The following is a 20,620-nucleotide window of genomic DNA, read 5'->3' as shown; positions in this document are numbered from 1 at the left end:
GCGGTATGATACAATGTTGCTGAGCAGAAAAGCGCACGATAGATTTAATGTAGCCAATTGTGTAGTTTTGAAAAAAAGAGTAACTGTTCAGTGTGAGTTAATTTTGGATTTTTTCAGCATCTCTCTTTTAGGCTTTGTGCTGCATTCTTCTAGACAAATGCGTATTCCATGTGGGCCACTGTTCTGCTAAATGCTCTCAGTTCTCCTTTTGCAATCAAGATTATGTTGCTAAGGAGATTTTGCTTTTATTGGTGCCATTGATTTGTGTTAATACGTTTTGAATACCTCTCGGTATTCTTCCGCAGACAAGGCCAAAAGAAAAACTTCCCCGAGTTTCCCGATTTACATTACAAATGGAGCGGTGGTGTAATGAAGCCGATATAAAGTGGGCAGTTGAAAGGGAACTAAAGAAGGGCACTCAAGTGAGAAATGAAGAAATGTGCCGAGAGCGGGCTGCGGGCCGCCTTCGGCCCAGCTGCGGGAGCGGGCCCGGGCCCGGGCCGGCGCAGGGGCAGCGGGGAGAGCCCGCGCCTCCGGCCGCCCAGACCACCCACTCGCCGCGGCGAGGCCCGGCCCGGCCCGGCCCGGCTCCGCGCCTCGCCCCGCCGCTTCCGAGCGGCCGCGGGCTCCCCCCTCACCCCGCCCCGCCGGGCTCCTCCATCCCCCGCCGGTCCCCTCCGCGCCGGGCAGCCCCGTTCGGCGGCAGGCGGGGCAGGCCGAGGGGAAGCCTGCCTTCCCCCTGCCCGCCGGGCGAGGGCCCCCCGCCCGCCCCCCGCCCTTGCACAGCCCCCCGGCTCCCGGGGCGCAGGCACGGAGCGGCCTGGCCTGCTTTGTGTCCGTGCGCCGCCGCGGCCGGGCCGTGCGGAGGGCCTGCTTCGGCCGCTCCGGCTCCGTGGTGCCCCTGACGAGGGGCCGGGGGGGCTGCCGGGGCGCTGCCCGATCCCTCCGAGCCTGCCCGCGCTTTAAAAAGTAGCAAACACACACCCTCCCCCAAGCAAAAAGAGAAAAACACAACGCTGTCAAATAAAAAAATGGTTTAGAAACACCCTTCTGTTCGTGGAGGGCTCCGCTGAAGGCGAGGCCCAGGAGGACATCAGGCCTCCTGTACGGGGACAGGACCGCCCTTGGCTGCTCTCGCTCTTCCACGTTACGTGGACGAGCTCCTGAAGGACTCAAAGACCTGGTGGTTTTTTACATTAAAAGACTGTTCTGAGAACATTCACACCAAAAAGCCAAAGGGTGTTCCCATCTTCCAGGATTTGCTGTCACAGAAATCTTCTGCCTGTGGTGACCTAAACCCCCGGCTCCTGCTGGACATCGGGACGGCACAGAGAAGGCCTGGGTCTACATCCACAAACAAGGTAAAGGAGCCTTTGCAGACTGACGTCTGCACTTGCAAAGCACCTTGGTGGTTGCACTGCAGGTACGCAGAGATGAGCGAGGACTTCTGCTACACAGCCCCCCGCCTGGTGTCACAGGGAAGCAGCGTGAGCCCCGTGCCACACGCCAGTGAACGAGCTGGGAGAGTAACTAGCTTCAGGCGCCTCGTTTAGGTTTTGTTTCTCCCCTGACACGGGGAGGTGACCCAAAGTCACAGCATCACCTGACTTTTGATCCAAAGGAGCAAATGTGTTCTGAAAGAGAAAGGGTTGCTCCACCTTTTGCATCAGGACCAGCAGTCTGCTTTATGTCATATATTGCTTACAGCAAAAACGTCCCATTGCATTTATGTAGGCTTGGCTTGCTTCTTCACGTTGCTCCACGTTGTTCAAGCCAGAGATCTTCATTCTTAGGCTGCTGATGACATTGTATGTAGCATAAACTTCTTGCACTCTTGCTCTCTGCAGTGTTGTGCCCGTGCCAGCAGGATAGGAACTCAGGCTTGCTGAATAGATGGGAGGAGTAGAAAAGCTCAGCCTCTTTACTCGTTCTCTACGTGACCTTTTGAGGACTCTAGGTATTAAGTGACTTATTTCTATTTGCGTGCCTTTGAAGATCTGGATCTTGAGTAGTTATTTAATAAAACGAGAGAAATGCGTAAGGATAGCTATTCTATCCAAATCATGCAAAGATCATTTTAGCAGTGGGTCTTACTCAGGATTTTGTGCTATTCTGTATTAATTTCATAGTTCTAAGTGAAATCCTTCATCGTGTTTCAAGAGCGTGTGCCCAAACACATTATCTTTAATATGCTTTGTCATACCTTTTCCAACAGACTCTGTGGAAAGGGCCTGTTTTTATATGAGATAATGAGTTTTGAGGTTAATGAGGATAGGGCCCAGAATTCCTACTGTATTGTGTGCCATTGAATATACAGTAGAAATAAATTGAGAGGCAGACAGTGTTTTAAAATCCTCTTTCATTTAGGCATTTTGTTTAGCATTCAGAACACAGCCACATTACATGATTAGCTGATTTTAATGAGTGTCCTCTAATCAGTTAAATGAAAGTGTGTGGAAAACCTGAAAAGATTACTTTATATTTGTGGAGACAGTCTGTTTACATTGTTATACCTCAGCTAAGAGGATACTTGGCATGTGTGATGCATCTAAGAGAAAAATGTGGAAGGCCAAAGAAACCTTGAAGACAATTGGATCCAGCCCATTCTCTCTCTCCCCACAATGCAAGCTCTGATGACTTAGTATTTTAATTAATGTCAACCCTTACCATCAGTGCTCATGGGAACAATCATTAAACCAACACAAAAACATTTTAAATGGCTGGCAACCTACCAGATACTGAGCTAAGCATTCCCATGGTAGAGTGGATGGTTTCATAGCCAATTCTGCACTGGATTAAATACATTCTCTAATAGTACTGGCTCGAAAGGCTATTATTTTCATACTAAACAATGCTGTATGGTTTCTAAGTTCTTCTATTTTAAAATGTTTTTATATTTACTTCCCAACACTAGTATCAATGTTAATTATATGGATGTGGTTGAATTTTGCTCTTTGTTGATACTAAAACTTGGGGTTTTTTTATCCTTCTGTTCCCCCCTTTTTTGGTTTCCTTGCTGCTAAACCAAAACCATATATATATATATTTTTTTTTTTTTTCCTCCCAGATAATTCACATGGTCAGACACAGCCTAAACCAACAATCGGTTTCCTAGGTAGCTCTAAAAATTGCTGGCTGAGTGAATTTGAAAATCGGACAACTTACATATTTTTGGTTTCGTATTATGTTACTTTTGCACGGTAGGAACTGGGTCACGTCTCTAACTACCTAGTAGGTACTCTGCTGTCCTCACCACTGCAATATTTGCTTGCCAAGTGTACTAAGTAGCCTGATCTTTCTTATTCCTCGAAGGCCTTTTTCCCTCCTCCCATCTTCTGTGTTTGCTGTTTGCTCAAATTGTTTAAACATGGAGCTCAATGACAGGCTATTAGCGCTGACTGGAGCCACACATAATGTGGCCACATGTTGTGTAAGCTTCACAACTTGTCTGCTAATTCGCCTCAGGCCTGACCTGAAATACCCTTGCTATTCTAGCTCTTAGCCCTTCCCCAGCAGAGACAGACACTCATGCTAACTCCTATGACACATCGGTGAGGTCTCTGATTTGGGGCCAAATCCTGCCTCGCTCTCTGCCGGAGGTAGTGCCATGGCAGTCGGTGAATCTGCCTGAGGAGAAGGGGACAGAGCCAGCTGTGTTGTAAGGATGGATATGAGGGTGCGAGCTCTCCCCTCCTCTGGTGCGACCCGTCAGGAGCGAAAGCCTGCGGTTGCAGGGCATCGGCAGGCAGTGCGAGAGCCGCTGCTCTCCTCTGCCCGCGGCTGTGTGAATCCCACTGACGGCTCCCTAGGGGAAATACGACTTCCACAGAAAGACCACAAGCTCCGAGGAAGGAACACGGCAGGGGAAGCCCAGGCTGGCAAGCGGAGAGCGTTCTCCGTTTCATTCTTGTCGTTGGGATCCCTGACGCCACTATGATGGGTATGGAAAGGAGGGAGATTTTGGCCAAGTGGGCAAAAAAAGGGCAGCCCATTTAGGAAGAAGGTGAGGATGAGGAAATACATAGGGAGGAGCTCAGAGAATTTACTCATTAGAAGATGTGCTATTGGACAGAAAATAAACGAACCTGGAAGGATCTGAGCGGTGGGCAGCCGAAAGATCAATGCAGGTGCGTAGCACTGGTATCCAAAAAAGAAATTAGTTGGAGAAGTGGATTTCAGATGATGAGGTAGATTGATTAGGAAGAAGAGTGCATGGTAGATTAGGCTATAGGATTGATGGGTAGATATGGCTGATCAGAGAATGGAAATAAATAGAGAAACCTTAAAAAGGCCATGGAAGCCCCAGCAACAGTGTATAAACAGGGTTAAAAAAAAGACTGTAAAGCCAAAACCAAACTACAAAAGGGGAACAAGAACGTTTTGGGAGAGTGGAATTTAGAAGAACATGGAAAAGTGAAGTTTAGTGAGAATCAGCAAATTACGAGCCAGGGAAGACAAATAACACAGAAAGAAAAAGTAAAAGAGGAAATTCCAAAGACCAGAAGGGAAAGGATTTAGAGGTGAAAAGGGGAGGCTTAGGTGAATTGAAACCATGGGGGAAAAACATGAGGACATCACAAAGAAAAGGGAAAAAAAAGGAGCAGGAAGAGTGTACACACAATACACAGTCTGCGTCCAGTCTCTTTAGGAATACCTTTAAACATTCTAAAATGTGGACAGCTTTGGAAACAGCAAACCCCATGATCACCAGTTCTGTTTCAGTGTATCCATCTTCATCCTATAGGATGAAGAATTGGGAGTCTCCTTACCATTCTCATTTAATGAATGCACTTTCACACTCATGCAGTTTTTAGGTTACAGGAAGAACTCTTGCTCCATTTTACTCTTCTTTCTGCATCCTGTCACCCTGAAACGCTTCCAATATTCATTCAGTTCCCCATCTATCTTAGAGATTGAGACCCACAACATGCTCTTCCGCTGTGTTTTCAGATCCTTGTTGAGCTTTTCCTCATTCACAACCTGAATTCCCTGACACAGGGAGATACGAGGAGCAGGGGAGGCTACATTTTACCCTTAATAAGCTGCTGCAAACATCTTTCCCCTTTAAAGTGTGATATTTTCCCCTGAAGATGAAGGGTTGTTTTCAAAAGCACTATAATGATCTAAGTTTTTTTTCCCCTTCAATTCAGTTTATGACTCATATTACAAATGTAGGCTGTAAAACCTTCAGTTGCTACAATGTCCAGAAAGTCTCTGGCAAAGTCATCATCTGTTTCATAAAGGTGAAATTTGCTGCAGACAGATGAATAGAGTTTCTCTAGCTGAGGCATATAATTAGACCAACAGAATTTTCATGCAAATTCCTCCCTGAGGAATAATTAACAAATATACAGAATTTAGCATGCCATGCCAGACCACGGGCTAAGGACAGATGTTCAAAGGATCTATAAAAAATTGAAGCCGTGCAGCTAAAAACAATTTAAAGTTGATGTAACCAAGTCTGTGACAAAGATCTTGCCTTGTATTGAAATGGATGTATGAAGTGTGTGGTGCTCCACTTACATAGCAAATACGTGTTCTTATTTATATAGTAAAGCTTAAAAGTTCGAATTAGGATATTTCATAGGTGCTGCACAAATACGTGTGCTAAAGATGGACCTTGTTTCAAGGAACATGCGAGTAGTTAAACAAGAAAGGCAAATAGAAAAGCTGAATACAAGCAAAATATCTTGTTAGTTCCCTTAGAAATAATGGTGCTTCTTCATCATTTCCCCCTACTCATTTCAAGCATGCCAAAGCTAGCCCTGCCTGTCACTGCTAATGCATACCAAGCATCCTCTGTCACCCCCACAGCAAGGATTTAGTTGGGGGGGAGGTGTGTGTTAATCAACAGGATTCTTCTGTGTTTTTTTTTTCCTTCTGAGAAGCGATTGTCTTTCTCAGGTCTGGTATGAATAAAAAGAAAGAGTAAAACCAGCATAGCTGACACAAAAACCTCAAGACAATTTGGTTTTCTTCCCAAAATACAAGGCATCTCACCCCTGAAAAGTTTTGCTTCTGTCTAGCAGCATATAGATGTCTTGCTTTTCCCCATTCAGGTTAGTTGAATGTTAAAACTGATTTTCAAAGATTCTTTTTCTTTCACCCTAGTCAGCAGAGAACTGACTCAGCATCCCAACAACAATGCATTTAGAGCAGGCATTAGTTTTGAAAATGTTGTTTCAACTCTGTGAGAGACCATGGCAACAAAGATAGGATGAAGACCTTTGAAGAAACCTTTGAATACTGTTTAGAAGAAGGAGAATGGATAGGAAAACAGAGGGAAAGGGAGTAGGATTCATTTGCTGCTTAGTGATGCTACCATTTTAAGGGGCAGTACTAATTCCTATAATAGATTTCACTCCTGGGCAAAGAATGCTACCGAAAAGCCTCAAATGAGTGCCACTTCCCATTGAGATAATGTCTAGGGTTGTACTGAGGGTTTTTTTCCCCCGTGTTTGTTTTGACAAGTAGATTCTTTTGCTTTATCTCTCTTAAACAAGAGAAGTTTTAAGGCTTAAAGATTTGAGCCCTCTGAGAAATCAAAACTTCAGTCTTTGAGATTGTGCTAAGTATATTTACTCAAGATTTATGACAAATCCCACAGAAGTAAGGAGAATGCTTAATACAATTCAAATAGGCTGGAACTTACCATCTAAATAAGGACTAATCTACTGCCTGCCTGTGCTTCCCTAGGAAGAGACACTACCACTCCCAGTGTAAAACAAAAGAGGACTTTAGGGAAATAGAAAGTCTGAAAATCCTCATAGCCTATTCATGGGTTGCCTCCTTTTAACTGACATTTCAAAAGTTATGCCCGCTCATGACAAATGCACTTTTCAGGTTTTGCAAGTTTCGTTCTTTTTATGATTTTCAGTCCGTGCTAAGAAAATCCTATAATACTTTATCTTACTCTGGCTATAAACATGGAAGAATTTTGATCAAAGGAGACTATTTTAACAGCTGTCTTTCAAGGCAACATGTGCAGCTCTCTTGGCAGCTTCAGCTAGTAAGGCTTGAAGAAAACAGAAGTCTTTGCAAAGTCTTTGCATGTTTGAGGTGTCAAAAATATTGAATATATTGCCTTTGCTTAGTGCTTTCTGGGATCTCAAAGCCATGGTCAGGCAATAAAAAAGCCCTGTGGCAGGAACCCTTAATTTAGTTCAAAGAGATCAGAATGATTGCTTTTGTGGTTTTTTTTCAGTATTCATAATCTGCCCTATCCAGCTATTTGTCAGCAGAAATAGAATTTTATTTTCTTGGATAAATACGGTCTGGGATTAGTTACAGGAGAAAAGGAGGGACTGTTGCTCTTTTTGCCAAAACAGAGAAGAGGGACTCCCCTCCCTTTACCTTTTCACAGCCAGGGAAATGAACACTTCCATTATGCTGGACAATGAGGAGCAGAAGTAGCAGGTGGTGACTGCTACTAATCAGGAAGTTAAGTAATAGCTGTACTTGAGCACTTTCCGAAGGATTACTGTTTATGGGAAGATTTGGCCCTTATCTGGGCACCATTGCAAAGAAAATGGAGTGAGAAAGATGAAAAGATGCCTGTTAGTTATGGACTTCCCATCCCCTCCCCAGCTCCACACACATGTACACACTGCCTGCTGCCCTCCCTTTACTGCCCCAACCTGTTCAAATGGCTCCAGCAGACAACTGGTAAACCCGTAAGAATAGATCCTTTACTTAATACCATCCTTGCTCCTACCTTCCTGCTTAGAAAAAGGCCAGCCTTTGCCTTGGCACACCGGCTGGTGCCCCTGCGAGCTGTTGCTTTGCTGACCAAAAGGAACATTGATTCTTCTGGGGTAGGCTTATAAATTGAAGTCCTCTACTTGTAACAGCACTTCTTGGCAGGGAAGGGAAAGGAAGCTATTATTGCCATTTTTACTCTGGGAATTACTCATTTATTATCTGACAGGTGCCAGTAAAGAGGCCTAGATTTGCCAAGAGATGTAACTGTATGTCCCAAACCCTTCTCCATAAGGTACCACAATGCTAATTCTCCAACATGGAAAAAATCACAGAATGGTCTTGGTTGGAAGGGACCTTCAAAGCGCCTCTAGTCCAACGCTTCTGCCATGGGCAGGGATATTTTTCACTAGACCAGGTTGCTCAAAGACCTGTCCAGCCTGACTTTGAACACTTCCAATGATGGGGCATCCACAACTTCTCTGGGCAACCCGTTCCAATGTCTCACCACCCTCATTGGAAAGAATTTCTTCCTTATATCCAGTCTAAATCTACCCTCTTTCAGGCTGGTCCCACTGATCATCAGATCTTGTCAGCTTCATTGTTGAAGACAGGAGGAGTTTTCCAAATCCTCAGGTAGGTCACAGTTTGAATGACATTGTTACAAACCTTTTGTTTTTCTGTCTCTCACACTTTGATCTTGAGTCAACAATGACATGTCACCCAGACATAAAGGTGCGAAAGTAGATCAAATTCAATATATGAATTGAAGCCCCAGAACTGCAGAATTCACAAGCCTCATCAGTCTCCTAACACCTCGGAAGCTGCCCTTGGGACCCCGGGGGGGAAATAGGAGCCCAGGTACTTTGCTGAGCCAGGACCCAGCAGCTGTCCCCTTAAGTTCACTGATTTTCGTGCTGGGAGGAGAGTAAGTGATAGACGCAAAGTGGTAACAGCACTGCCCCACATCTTGCCAAGGAGAGCCTAGCTTGCATATGTTTTGTATGCCTTCTTGAATTTGTCCACACGTCAAAGGTACCTCAGCAGTGTTTGGTAGGTGTTTTTGTTTGGGGGTATGTTTGTAGACTGCATTATGTAAGGCTGAGATCTTTTATTTTTTTGATCGATACAGGGCATGTCATTCCTTCATGATATGAACTGCAGTTTTTCAGATATCCCCTCTGGACTAATGCAATTAATACAAATTAGGTATGACCCCTGGACCTTGCTATACTGCCAGCATGTCCTGGAAGCATAAAAGAATAACCTAAAGATCATCGAGTACAGAGCCCTCTGAATTTGCCACAACTCCTCCAGGACAAAACTTTCTTTTAAATACCATTTGCTCCAGCCATTTCAGTACCACTGTTTGCTTTCTTGTCTGTTGACATGGTGGCTTAGCTTCCTCAGAACATTTTTGTCTGAAAGATCATTATTTTCTTTTCCAAGCGTCCCATGAACAGACCAATTGTACTTCATCAATTTTAAATTTTGACCGTCTGCCAATTGCTTTCAAATCTAAAGCCAATCAAAATTTAAGGAGATTCAGAAAACAGTGAAAGAGGAGCACATCCACTTCAAAAAGGTTACCCAACTGTTTGTTGTTGTTGTTTCATTTTGTCTCAGGCTTTATAATGATGGCTTTCAGCATCTTGGCTCTGTTTATGTGTCCTTGTTTAAAAGTCAGGGTTGTGCCTGCCCTTCCCCAGGCTACAGGCACACAAGCGGGCTGCTGTGCAGTTTGTCATTCACATTAGAGCCTCTGCTGACTCCAGAGTCCAGTCTGATGAATAACTGCCAAGAAAGATGCCTTCTGCATTTATGTGGAGGGACTTCACTTTCACAGCTGCTGATTATCATAAATAACGTGGCTTGGAAACACCATATAATGTCTGTGTGTTTTTATGGGTGTCTAATTTTGCTTGTTTTAACAGACTACAGATAAGCCTGACAGTCAGTTACAGGCATTTTATGAGTAAGACTGTAACCTAGCTGCATGTCGGGGAACTAATAAATGCAGTTAGTACCTAGAATAACTAAGGCCCAACGCTACTTAGCTTCTCAGGACTGAAATAATTCATGCTGTAACACCTCTGACATCAATATGATCCCAGAAGGGTGAAATTGCTGAAGTTTTCTTCTAAAAATTGGAAACATCAACAGAAATAATAAGAAATTATGTAAAAACCTACTGCTGTATCTCAGATTTCAGGCTGTGCTGCATTACTGACAGCAGAGTGTATATCTTCTGAGGCCATCGCCTGCAGTCTCCATGGTCATCAGGAAACCTTGTACCAATAGGAGGTGGGGGCAGGCGGCTTCCCACTTTACGGTGACACCCTGATTTCTCTGCACTCCCATATTGGTATCCGACTGAGAATTTGAAAAATGAGTGCTTCACTGCAATGACTTGTGGTTGGTTTTCATTACCCAAACAAAGACAAAAACATTTTATACGGACAGCTTTGATTTTTTCAAAGCTGCTAGTCTTTGTACTTGTGATTGCTTTGTTATATACCAACCATTTCAGTGCTATTCACTTGAGACTGAAAACTTCAGAAAAATACTGGGTTTTGAAGGTTTAAAGAGTTACTTTCCTCCTCCTGTCAACAATAGGAATAGTTTGGAAGGTATTTTGGCTGTAGAGGAAAAAACAAACCATAAAATGGAGTTGCTGCTTATGTAAATGTAAGACAGGCTTTTGCCATATTCTTCATGTTGAGTAAAAGAGTTTGGCAACAGCAAAAGACTAACATTACTAGCAGTTTACTAATGAACAGCACAGATAACGAATGCTGCCGTTACTACAGTAGTCAAAAGTGACAACACACACTTACGGGGTTCCATTTTGGGGCCATAGGAAATAAAAAGTAACCGAGGCAAATGGATTCACTCTGTGCTTCATGTGCTTGGGTAGTGGCAAGGCAAAAGGAGTGCTAGGAGACAGTCTCAGCTCTAAGTCAGGTTTTGTACACAGAAGGCGGGCATGCATGCTGAAAGAGTGGAATCAAAGTGGAAAATTACTTTTCAGAAATCGGCTTACGCCATAAGACTGCATCGGTGTCCTTTGAGGGAGGAAAGAAGAGCTGCATCCTACTGCTTTTCTTCTGCCAAACTTGAAATGAGAAATGTTGCCCAGGTGCCAGTGTCTAGAGGAGGATTTCCAGGCTGTGAATCTCAGCCTCAGAGAGAGGAGATGAACTCAAGCTGCAAGGAAGAGCCTATGTCTGAGAGAGGGCTGAATTGCAACCATACTTCTCTCTCTGGTGTTCCCAGGGTGTTGTCTTCAGCCTCTCTCCAGTGAGTGTGCTGGCGGTTGTAAGTCCCATTCAGGTACTTCTAACTCTTCCTTTACAATGTGATACATTATTTTCTGCAGGAACTATGGTGTCTAACTCAGGAATTTAACTCTGGAAAACATAAGCTGAAAGTTATGAGTGGCAATGAAGAATATAACCCTTGTGGTTCAGGCTATAAGCCAAGGTAGATCTGCTGTGACTGTACATGGTTCGTTTTCCTAGGAAATCAGTCTAACTCTCCTTATTTTTTCTTAGTGTTGACAAAGTTTAAAAGAGAAATAGTGGAAGAGTACAAAATACCTCGCAAAGTGAAGGGCATATGATTTTAGTTATAGTTTAACTTTTAGCATAATAAATGAAATATGAATGATCGCAAAATATTCCCTAAGGTTTTCTATACTTAAACTGATAGTTTGTGGGATGCCATTGTGAAGTGCTAAGGTGAAAAGATGACTGAAGTCATGAAGTGTTTAAGATAGTGATTTATATAGGTCTAAAAAATACCCAGAAGGAGACAACTTTTTTCATAGAATTAATGGATATCTACTGGTGGTAAAGAAGGCTTTCATTCTCTTCATGAAGCTTTGTGTCATTTGAACAGATTTTGTATAGACAAGGCAGTCCGCTGGAGGAACAGAAAGGTTGGGTCTGTTTTCTTTGGAAGAGTCAGTATTAGCCTGCCTCCGACAGAAAACAACCAGATTGTTTGGGCTCTTGTTCACTTATTTCACTGCTGGGGTTCTGTGCTTTTGCCCTCCCCGGAGAGCTCTTATGTTCCCTTCCCTATTGCTGTCTCTCAGGCTGTTGATAGCATCATTAAGCACAATAACATGGTTTAGAAAAAATAGCGGTGAAGTTCCAATTGCAGCAAAAATCAGATATGAATCCATAAAGTTCTAGGCAGTGTGGGGTTCTTGTCTAACTGCATTGCCAAGCTAACCACTAGGATACAGCTTTTAAGTGCAGGACTATTTTTAATCAATATTCAGTATATCCTTGTTAAATGGTGTTTTGCAATACTGTCTGGGAAAGTATCTACCCTCTAAAGTAACTTTCTAAACATATTAATAGTAACTGTATGAGGAATCTTAGCCTGCTTTTACTTTCATGTGAAGTACAAAATATAGTTTTAAATGTGGTTTAGGTAGTTATGAGTATGGCATATCTGATGGTGATGTACGATGAGGCAAGCTCTCATTAGTATCCACACATTAAGAAAAAAACCATGTGAATCCTACACCTACAACCTGAATTGAAGTTAAAGGTTGTTAGCCTGCATGGACCACCAGTATCATCTAAAGAAGAAAAAAGAAACAAATGTTTAAGCCATTGAGCATCCCACCCACGCTTCCACTCATTAGTTCCACTTAGCCTGTACTAACACTGCAGTTGTGCATCAGTAGTGCACTACGACCATCTGGCTAACCCCAGAAAGACATGTGGGCAGCCTATCTTCAAAGATGAATACCGGCTTTCAGCAACAGTACTAACAGCTGTATCAAGCCAAAGAATGGAAAATAGATCTCCTAAATTCATCTTCTTCCATAAAGGACCGAATGACCTGGGTTTGACAATGCTGTTTTAAATGAAGACACTTGGTCAGATTTGCATGTACTTCCCTGTCTCTGTTAAATGTACTATACAGCTGATTATAGTTAAAGAACACCAGTTATGGTGTAAATCTATAGGATATATTAGCAGATGGATATTTTTTTCCTTGCCTAGTGGAAATGAGGAATACTCTATGGAGATGAAAGATAGGAATGTTACCCGTAACCATTCACATGATCTTTAGGTTTCTCTTCCTAGTAAGCCCTACATAATTACTGTGAGCTGTTTGAAACTCTTTTTGGAGATGTATCCTTTAACTCTTGCAAGTGTACATCTACAGCATTTTAGAAAATAGTTTTGCACAGAGAAGTAGAATATTTTTATTTCAAATCAAGGCGATGTTTCCCATCCAGCAATGAGAAGTGTTGCATTGCTTCCTGGATTACTCAGTGTCTTCACTTCCTGCTTACCTGTTGTGAAACTAATGTGTTCCAGAAAGGAGAGAGTTACTTGAGATCTGAATTCCTACAGGGAGCATGAGGGTGAAGTACTTTTTAATCATTTTGACTTTACAAATGATGCAAAACCAAGTACATGGAGGAAAGACTTACGTATCGGGAAGTGTGCTGCTTCATTCATCACCCGAAGAATGAATCGTGAATCATGCATACAAACTGAGATTTGATTCTTTCTGCCTCTTGGCCATGATATTATTTTTCCCCATTCATTTTATGTGAAACAGGAAATTACTTGTCTTCTCCCTTAAGAGAGCACCTTTGTGTCCTCTGCTTTGTTAAATGATTCCATAAGATTAATTCTCCTTATGAAAGTGTAGTAACAATAAAGATGCTGAATGCATATTACCACTAGCAAAGAATAAGGATCATGCAGAATAGTCATATTTAAAATGAAAGGAAAAATGCTTCCCACTTTTTAAAGGGGAATCCCACTGTTATCTGCATACGTATGACTGTGGTATCGTATGGTCCTCAATACATCGTAGTGCTGTGAGCTCATGGTGATTTTGCAATTACCTGGTCAGCCACCCTACGGAAGTGTACATGCAAATGTATAAGTGTGCTTTGTACAAATGATATTTCCAGTGACAAACTTGCAAATGGATCATTATACAGGCAAGGTCATTCCCTGCACATAACCAAGAGACAGAAAAAGAAGATGAACGTTCATAATGCTTTGCTAAGCGATTCTTTTAATCTCAACCCATTCCCTTTCTTCTAAGCTCCATTATTAGCCATACACATGGCAACTACAGGTATATGACTGTGTGCTAGGAAGATAAAGGGCAGGTAGAAAAAAATTCCTCTGATCATTTCTTATCCCCCCATCTGCAGGGTGCCCTGGAAGAAGCAGATGGAATAAACAAAATACACAGATCCAACTCCAGAGTGGCTTTCCGCAGCCATGACTATCACCAGGCTCTTGCTGGCCTTTCCCAAAGCAGCCATACCTAGCTCACACATCTGAATTCAGTAGCTTCTGCTGTGATAACACACTTTTTTTTTTTTTTTTTAAACTGAGGATACTCTCCCCCAACCCTTCAGTAACTAACCACAAGGCCTTTTAGACAGATTGTCCAACTATTACACCGACAGCCTTTTAACTCTACACCTTCCTCCAGCATCAGTTTCTCTCCTAGCACCCCCACTTCATTATATAAGGCCCTAAGGCCCTCCCTCTCCTTGTTTGCTTTGTAAAGATGACTCGGGAACTGAACCCAGCTGCTTCTCCTTTCTGAGGTAACGGCTGGCATTTCTACAGCTGCTTCAGGGATGCGCTGAGGTTTTAAATAGCTGGTGGTAGGGGTGTTTTTTCTTTCTCCCCTGTGCTCTGTTTCTGACCTTGTATGCTGATACCTACTGGCAAAGAAATGAGTGTCTCACTGAGAATGTGAAAATACCTTGGTCCTACACACCACTTCTTTTTCAGAAAACAGGGAGGGATTCGTCACCTCTGCAGCAGAAAAGGTACAGGTTAAGGGCTGGGTTTTATCATGAGGTGTATATGCTAACTTGTAATCAGATACACATGGCATGTTCATTCAGGCAGTTAATTTGCAAGAATTAGAACAAGAAGCAATTGAACTTCATCTGAATAGCACTGGGGAAATTGCTCCCTGATTATCAATATATGTTATGTGGTTTAAGTTGCATAAACTATGAGTTGAAAGAGCTATGTCAAAACCGCAAAGCCAAGCAGTCAAAAGATTGACTTAAAATTGCCTAATTTGGCTTCTAAGTGCATACTTGCTGTGGTGGTCTCTAGTGATTTATGATTGCATACTGTTTATTTTCTACTTCATTCTTCCTCAGAACACTTAAAAAAAAATACTTGGAGCTGTTTAGCGTGAAATCTTGTTTCACATGAGGACTTTAGAGTAGAGACAAAATCCGGTGTTTCCAGCAATATCCAGTAGCTTTGACTGTATGACTCTCTTTGCTCTTGCACTTATCTCACTTACGACAGCTACTTTAGCATGGGGTTCTGCTGCACAGCTAGAAAGTGCATCCGATGCACTGGAGGGAGGCCAGGGTCCTGTGGCTTAAAAATCAAGGCCGTCAATACAGATTGAATGCAACAGGCACATTAAAGCTTCTAAATGATTCTGTATTAGAAATGGTTTGTGCACTGCTGATTTAGAATATAGACAAATCTCTTGTATGGCTCTGTATCCTTGCTCAGCAGAAATCTTGGCCAGGACATGGGATGCTGAAGGGCTGGTTATGTGAAGAAGCTTTGCTTATCCAGAACTATGTGTACATCTGCAGCTGCAACTGCTGTCTTTGCTTAGCTTTTTAAAAATAACGATAGGCTAACCTTCATCTGCAGACAGGCTCCCCAGTTGTCCTTGAGTCTTTCATTCTTGAAGCTTAGTTCCCAGGGAGGTCACTGTGTTAAGAGCCACAGGCAGAGCTTTTGGCAGGGGGGTCACAAAGTGCAGTTAGGGTGCTATTACACCTGGATGCAAGCTGAATTGAAAAAACTACAAGTGTGCCCTGTTGTAGGCTCAGGCTGTTGTCTGCCTGCCTTGGGGGTGTGAAGTAGGAGAATGGAAAAGAGCAATGCTCCTGTGGTTCACTGGTCTGACACAGGGGAGAATTAGCTGTGCACCTTTGATATTTGACTTCTGGTTTTCTTCTGTCCTTGTGAACTTTTTTTTTTTAAAGTAAGGCATGTTTGATTGTAGGAGTTAACTGTTCCAACAGGAATGGTATTTGGGTGAATACCAAATAGCACAGCTAACCATGCCCTGAGAAACGGCTTTGGCTTGAGGGAGTTACTGAATACCAAAAAGAAGAGCTGCCATGGGCGGTTTTGTGGAAGACCCATATGCCATGCTCAATCACAAATACAAAGGATCAGAGGAAGACAGAAAGGTGTATTAAAGACCTGGTTGCCTCCTTTTGTGTGTTAACTGAAAGGTGTTTGATACGTTCAGTCTTTATGGCACTGACAGGATGGAGATGGCCATGGCTTAAATACCACAACAGGGTCATCTCACTGGTAATTCTACCAGTTTGAAAAATTAACCCTGAATATGAAGTGCATCAAGTTTGCTGAGAAGTTCTGATAAAGGAAGAAGGATTTTTTTTTTTCTTTTACAATACCTAAGTCTCTTGTCTTGTGGTCTTTTTTTTTTTTCCCACGTAATACCTCTGTGTATTGGTGTGTCTGCTTTGGAAAAGAGAAGGGTAAAATGCGTGTTCGTACAGGAAGTCACAAGGTAGCTTACGCACAACTGTTTTATCTTAAATACAGAAAAGTAAGAAATATTTCTATTGACTTTAAGTGATTACTACCAGTTTTCTATGTATGGACTTCTAAGGCCTTAGAAATGAATATTTTCTGCAGATCCCTTAATTCTCAGTGGCTTGTGACTGCGTAATTTTGCCTTCTTTTCTTTTCACAATAGAACACAAAATTGGTATCGAACTCCTGACATTTGCTGCACGGACTTATTGATGCCTTTTTGTACTAGAAGCTTTTCCAGGAGCAGCGCTCGTGTAAGCTGAAGCATTTCTGGAAATGATAGCAACTATCTGATTTTGTATGTTGGTCCAGAAATGGACTGACTGGTGATGTGAGCAGGTGCCTTCCCTTTCTTTGTTAGAGGAAAAGGAGTATGTACTGCCTGGTTTTAGGATGGTGTCTTTGTAACTTTCACATCCCTCAAAGTATGTTTTATTTTCCCCCAATAATTGTAAATATAGTCTGGTAGCATCTTTAGTGAACTCGCTGCTTTGTGATTCTTTAAAAGAAAAAGGAAAAGGAATTCTTCAGTAGGTAAATGGGTGTTTTCTATGAAGTAAATCTATGAAAAAACCACTTTCAATTCTGGATCATTTAAACATAACGTGGTCATTTATGTATTGAAGTTAGTGCAAACCAATGGAAATTTCACTGCAGTATAATATGTATCTAGGTCACAACATAATTTAGTGCTCAAGTTCTGGTTGATTATTTTTAAAGACTCACTAGTTTAAGGTCCCAAAAGTTACTTTTCAAATTATATTTTAACAGTCTTGTTTTACACTGTTTGAAACCCCATGAGTGTCTGTGCTGCGAAAAGTAGTGATTATATATTAGTCTTATCTGTAAGCACAGGGTGAAGTAAATCCATGGGAATATCTAGTGCAACTTGTCACCTACTGTCCATGCATCTGTGTGAGTCACATTGCTTGAAGTAAAAGACTTCCTTTCTCCAGACATATGCCTCTGTGTATGTTAGGCAAGTTCACCACTGGGGAGAGAAGAGAATTAATCTCCAATATCAAAACATGAGTAGTTGTGCTCTCAAGCACAGCGTCCATCTGACCAGTGAGTAATTCTTAGGTAAATGCCTACTTGGGAATATTGCAGAAAAAGGCCCTTCAAAAAAACCCAAACTGTGCAAATGTACTCAGATTCTCCTTTTTTTTGAAATAAATTACTTCCATGTGTGTTAAGAGAACCATTTTTAGGTGGACCTCCTGAAGTTATTCCAGTATAATTCACTTCCAACTTATATAATATATTAAAAATCTCATCTGCTAGTATATGTCCAAACTGACCCAGAATTGCACATTCAGGACCACTTTATAAGGAAAACTTGGTTGAGCAAAGAGAAACAGATGTTTCCTGCCTAGTAGCGTGAAGTGAGTTAGTGTGTTGGAAAGCCAGCTAAAGTTAGTGGAAGGACATCCAGGATTGCAGTTGCCATGATATTCTCTCCAAGCAGCTTCAGGACTACAGATTTTGATTTTTAGCAGCTTTAGAAGGGGGCCAGCATCCACTGTAGATGCAATTGCAAAAGCAGAATGAGAGAGGGGAGATGAGGATTACTAGGTCAGAAATTGGCAACAAGTGACTCTCGAGTACATGGAGTTTTTGGTCTCGGTTAGTGTCAGTCCTTGGGGGTGCCCACCTCACCAGACAGTGGCATGGGCTCTCGGCTGGCACCGTAGCTTCAAGCACAGTGGCTCAGGTGGTGGCTTGTCGGCTGACAGTACCTAAGTCGGCTCACTTCAGGCTTCCTTACGTGTCTCTCCCTGACCAGAGGCATACTGAGAGTCCTCGAAACTCCAAAGTAGGGAGTTTTATGGTCACAGAAACAATATAAGAAGCTGGGGGGGAGGGGGGGGGGCAAAAAAACCCAACAGTGCAAAAGGCCACCTGTTTCTCCCAAATGCAAAGCATCTGTGGTCTCTCCTCTGGCTACATATTTTCTTTTGCATAATGCCCCCCCCTTTGTAGCCTACTCTTTTTCCCAAGGCCAATTCTGCTGCTCCTGGACTGCTGTTAATATCCCACCTGTAGGATGCTCTCACAGCATCACCACAGCTTTCCAATTTCATCTTACAAGCTAGAGTAAGTGTCTGGAAACAGAGGTTCAAACCCCTTATGTCTAGCACAGGTTGAAATCTGCATATCCCACTTGCATGGTGAGTGCCACAGATGCCTGTTTATAAGCCACCCCCAATATATTCACTCTCCAATATCTCAGAATGCACAGAAGAATATTTAGAGTTCCTCATGCAATGTGGAAAAGCTCATGAGGCAACAAGACATGGAGCTGTGCATTTGTCCTGGAATGGCAAAAGGCTTGTGTTTCACACCTACTTTTATGACTGTTTCTGTATTTTATTGCATGAATAATTTCAGAAAGATGATCCTTTATTTACCATTGAATTTACTGCTTAACTTAAAGAAGCCTATGCAGGTTTGTTTTTTTTTTTTTCTCCAGAGGGAGCTTTTACTCCAGATTATTTCTGTGACAGAGTAGTGCAGAGGAGTGACGGGTTCAGAAAAGGTAAATCTTGGCTTCATCAGTGCTGTATGCAAACAGAGTGACTAGTGCAGTCTGGAGCTCTTTCCTGAAGGCATCATGCAGGAGGCTGGTTGCTGGAAATGGAAAAATGAATAGAGAGATAGTGGGCAGATCAGCACCCTATAATCACTGCTTGAGGTGATTCCTAATGAGTTTGGGATTTTTGTCAATCTTCTGTTCCCACAAGGCTTCCTGAGAGAGACTTTACAAAGTGAAACCAATGAAGGAAAAAAAAAAAAAAGTTGCTGAAAGCCTATGTGTGTGAGGGCTTTTATCTAATGATTGATGGTATGGCTGGTGATTATACTTTGAAAATGGTGACAAGAAAAACTGATACAGTGGTTTTGTTGTACAGTCTCCATCCAGAATAGAGTAATCTACTTTGACTTTTTGGTATTATTTTATTGGAAAAAACTATTTCGCTTTTATAAAGCATTCAGGCAACTATTACTTTCATTGATTTGTGGTCATTTCTGGTTTTAAGAGCTGAGCAATAGGTACATGGGGAAAATTGTACATTGCAACTATGCTATACTGGAACTAAGTCTGATTTAAGAATAAAAATAGGGGGGTTTTGTTTGTTTTATCTGTGAACACTGGAGTGTATTTGCTTTAGTCATGCTACACTGCGCAGGAAAGAAGAGGTTACAGTTGGGAAATTGCTTAGTGGAATTAAGAGACTGGGAAACAGTTATTTTTAGACTCAAGTTTTCTGGTTTTTTTCAATATTTTGTCTGGGCAAGAAAACTGGAAAAGAATTGAACACTAGGGATTCATGAAGAGAGGAGGCTGCTTGTAACATCCTCATGGGACTGATGAAGTTTTGTGAATTGCTACCACTTATTTTACTTGTTTGAGTTTCCAAGGAAGGCCCATAGATGTGAGTGCACTTTTAGTGGGGTGCAGCTCTCCACTGCTCTTACCCACTATGTGCATATGACCTTGAGGTGTCCCACCCCTGTGGTAGGGAGATAGTTGCCTCTGAATTAGCTGATTCGTGCAACTCCAGAATCGTGTTCTCTGGCAGATTTCTCTTTTCAACTGTCATATAAAATAGGTGGGAGCAGATGGGGCATCTTTCAGGTTATGGAGTAAGAAGGGGGTGAGGAAGCAGATGGCAGGGTAAGAAAATACAGACCTTTATTTCTAACCCTAGCTTTTCAGTAGTTCAGTGAGCAACTGGATCCACTAGACAGCAGTTCTTAATTTATGACAACAATAGTAAGCTTGAAATGAATCAAATATAATAAAACTTTCTTTCAGCTAACTTATACTTAAAGAAAAATAGAGTAGAAGAGCATTGTCTGTTAACTTCCATTTCCAGACCTTGAGCTATTACTGCAATTGCACAGGCACTTCTTGTTCTCCAAACAATCCTGTGTACTGTTATGGTAGATCCATCACAGTCTGTTTTCTTCTTCTGATTTTCTTCAAGTCAGTGACTGAAGACATCGGTGGCTTTTGTTGGGAAAAGCATGAAGGTTGAGAAAAGCTTGTATTTGGTTGAAAAGCACTGTGCTTTCTCCTAGAGGTTTATTCCCAGGAGTTCCTGTGATATATTATCTTAGTATTGACAATATAGCTGCTACCTTGACAGGTTGGTGGTGGCTCCATTTTGAAAGCCACCCTTTCTCCAGCCACAATCGGGGTAACTCTGGTGCTCTCCAGCTATCCCCTGCTCCTGTTTCCTAGGGTGTGACAGCTCTTCTTTAGTAACTTCAGAGCTTATTTCTGTCTTTTGATTCCT

This window comes from Buteo buteo, chromosome 1 (genome assembly GCF_964188355.1).
Source record: "Buteo buteo chromosome 1, bButBut1.hap1.1, whole genome shotgun sequence".
Classification (NCBI taxonomy): domain Eukaryota; kingdom Metazoa; phylum Chordata; class Aves; order Accipitriformes; family Accipitridae; genus Buteo; species Buteo buteo.
This window is presented reverse-complemented; position numbering follows the sequence as displayed.